The sequence below is a fragment of the Bos indicus genome, chromosome X (assembly GCF_029378745.1).
Source record: "Bos indicus isolate NIAB-ARS_2022 breed Sahiwal x Tharparkar chromosome X, NIAB-ARS_B.indTharparkar_mat_pri_1.0, whole genome shotgun sequence".
Lineage (NCBI taxonomy): Eukaryota > Metazoa > Chordata > Mammalia > Artiodactyla > Bovidae > Bos > Bos indicus.
The window spans coordinates 36,571,535-36,574,513 of NC_091789.1; positions in this window are offsets into that span (position 1 = coordinate 36,571,535).

A 2,979-nucleotide genomic window follows, 5' to 3' on the forward strand; every position below is an offset into this window, starting at 1 on the left:
TGGGATACCTGGACTTGATCCCTGGGTTGGGAAGATCCCCTGGAGTAAGGAAATGCTAACCACTCCAGTATTCTGGCCTGGAGAATTCCATGGACTGTAGAGTCCATGGGGTCACCAACCTTTGGACATGACTGAGCAACTTTCACATTCAGCTCTCCAGGCCTAGCAATCTGTTACCTTCCCCTAACAGCAAGTATTTCAGTCAGTCCTGCAACAGGTCATTAAAGTGTGATAGTGTTAAATGGTGATAATATATACAGATCTGGAATCACAGCACCCACCTATAAGGTCTCTCTGTCCATATCATCCTGGTAGATGCTTACCTGACTAATTTTAACAGGCAGGGTTGATAGTGCTCCCACTTCCTTTGAAAGGACAACAAACCTAGGGTATCCTTCACTCTTAATGATTTTAAATCACATTCAGTGACTGACTTTGAATCATCAACTGTGTCTCTCAGGAGTTAAAGTGCCAGAAAGATTTAACTAGGGAGCTGCAGTCCAGATAAAAGATACCTTAGCATTGACTTAAAATCTGAACTCAACTCTTTTGATGCTGATGGTGAAACTCTGTTTTAATTCTTTCTAAAATGTTTTCTGAAAAAACACAGGATTCCTCTGGTAGAGACTCTGCATTATATATCTCCATATTTGATTGACTAGCCCTTAAAACTATTCAAACACTTCAAAATTAAAGTTAACACCAAATAAAATATTCAATACTCTTCTTTTTAAACCCTGAAAACTGGTAGAACTTGGACTAACAAAAGAGTTTATTGGGGAAGAATGTTTTATGACTTTATTTATTCAGAAATACTAGGCAATGGTGATAAATATAAGACCAGCTTTTACACATTCTTATATTAATATTTTACCAAAAGTCTCTGTGCTGACTTCTCTGGCTGTCCAGTGGTTAGGACTCCATGCTTTCACTAGAAGGGGAACCGGTTCAATCCCTGGTCAGGGAACTAAGATCCCGCAAACTGCATGGTGTCCCCCACCCAAAAACCTTATCTGTGTGTCGTGATCCTGTTAGTCATCTGCACCAGGATTGGGCCACCACCACTGCCCTGCCCTTGGGAAAACACTGCTCCCACAAATTTCTTAGGATAACAGTGGCCTAATTGATATTTGGTCTCATCACTCCAAACATAATTTTAATCTTTGGGAGTGCCAATTGTAGGTTTTAGTTGTATCCGCATTTTGTGCCACCTGAGCACCTTTAGCTGAAAGCGTAGGGGAGTGATGCAACAAAGCCAGTTCTGACGTAAGTGGCCAGGAGGTGATTTCTGCCTTCCTCCTTTAGGGGAAATATGTCATTCACCATCCCCATGTGAGCTGTCTTCCCATCTATGTTCTGGCAATCTAGACCCTAATGTCACTCAACACCTGAAACAGTGGCCGTAACACCGCACCACTACTCCTTGCCACTGAAATCAATTATTAAGCAGGGTTATTCACCTTCAGTGCAGACTCCTGACACAGTCGAAACCTCTACTCTGTGGCTAACTGGGGATCTGAGGGTCTGTTCCCTCAGCTCTTGGGACCGCACATCCCTCCCGACTCAGGTGCTCACCTCTTTGCTTCCTTCCCTCCCTTCCCATCAGAAAATTCACACACACACAAATATCATCTTTTCACCATTTGATGTGTATTTTAATTGCAGCCATCAGTTTAGTATGTTAGTGTGAAAGTCAGTCTTTTCCTGGTTGGCCATTTCTAAGAAAGCAGACCTCTAGAGACACATTTTAAACTGACCTTTTCTATTCAGTTAATGGCTGCCCAGCTTGTACTTCTTCAGGGTCTCTCATTCTGTGGTGGCTGAGCTTACCTTCTCTTTTGATTCTGCCTCCTTCTTTGAATCTGCCTCATATTTTGGTACCCTTTTCGGCTTTGATTCAGTTTCTTACGTGCACAGGAACAGAAAAAACAGTTTGGTTTTCTTGTTTTCTTCACCTTCTTAGACTGAGTGGCATATGATTGGATTTTCTTTCCCAAGGTTCCTTTCAGAGGTCTTCTGACCCTCATGGACATATTCCGTCCCTTGAAAGACAAGAGAAGTGTATTAGTTTTGAGGAAAGGGTATAATGTCTGAGTTGGAAGGGAGATTTCATGAAAAGGGAAGTGGGTTGATGAGGGCTTTTGTGGCAGGGAAGGGCAGTGTAGAGGTCTTGGGAAGCAAAGTCAATGGAGAACGTGGGGAGCATAGATGGAATATTCTTACCTTCACACTGCCTCTGTACCTCTGCGGACAAAGGCTCTTCTTTCGTCCTTTCACCCTTGGAGCACACTGCATTGGACCTCTTATTGGCTGCCGTGGCTTCCTGGTTACCTTATGATGATAGCATGAAATGGCCTAACCCAGAATCTCTGCCTCTGACCTCTCTATATATACCTCCTCAGGACAATGAGGAGCCACACGGTTCAATCTGATTGGTCAGCTAGGCACTCCCCCAGCCAATGGTGGCTTTGGGGTCTTAGACATCACAATGTACCACTGTGCCTATCAACATGGGTTAGTGGATGCTGAGGGAGGCCATGATACAACTTTCTCACCCCTGACACCTCTGTGTGTCTGACTCTGGAGAGTGGTGATTCAGGGGCATGTTGTTTCTTCTCATGACCCTCAGACTTTCGTTCAGTGACCTTTATTCTTGGACTTATATGTCCCCCTTCAACACTCCTCCTTCCTCCATCCCTGTATGAACTTCTACCAAACACTTTTCACTCCAAATCTGTTCCTCAGAGTCATCTAGTTATTTCAACTTTCGACCACCCCCTTCCTAGTGGGGGTTCTTGAGGGGCTTAAGGAAATTAAGAGCAAGCACTTAACATGGAAAAAGGTAATTAAGAACAGGGTGGATGTTTTTGCTATTCCAATGAGCTTTAGAGACCCAAAGACTTGGTGAATCCTCAGTCTGTTGCCCCAAAGTCTATACACCGTCTCCACAAAATTACACATCAGAGCAAAGAAAGTCAT